Source organism: Suricata suricatta, chromosome 2, assembly GCF_006229205.1.
Source record: "Suricata suricatta isolate VVHF042 chromosome 2, meerkat_22Aug2017_6uvM2_HiC, whole genome shotgun sequence".
NCBI lineage: Eukaryota > Metazoa > Chordata > Mammalia > Carnivora > Herpestidae > Suricata > Suricata suricatta.
In genome coordinates, this window is record NC_043701.1 from 158,508,097 (window position 1) to 158,508,633 (window position 537).

Here is a 537-nt window from a genome sequence, read left to right on the forward strand (position 1 = left end):
CCCATTTACAAAAATTGCCTTCCCAAAAACTAAGGGCACACTTTACACACTGTATGTTAGCCAATATGATATCAAATTATATTAAAAACAAAATAAAACCAAAAACTGCCTTGATGGTTGGTTCTCAAACTTGGACGTGCACACAAATCATGCAGGGCCTGCATTTCCAGCAGCTCCCAGGTTAGTGATGGTGACGCCACTGGGCTGACGGCCATGCTTGCAGAAGCCAGACAAGCAGGTATCTGGTGTTTAGAACAATAGACATATTTTCATAAACCTGTACCCATCCCAATGACCTCCCTTTTGCCAGTGATTCCATCATTTAATTTCATATTTAAAAAAATTTTTTTTTCATATTTTATTGTCAAATTGATTTCCATACAACACCCAGTGCTCTTCCCCACAAGTGCCCTCCTCCATTACCACCCCCTCCCCCTTCCCCTTCAACCCTCAGTTCATTTTCAGTATTCAATAGTCTCTCAAGTTTTGCGTCCCTCTCTCTCCCCAACTCTGTTTCCCTCTTCCCCTCCCCCTGGT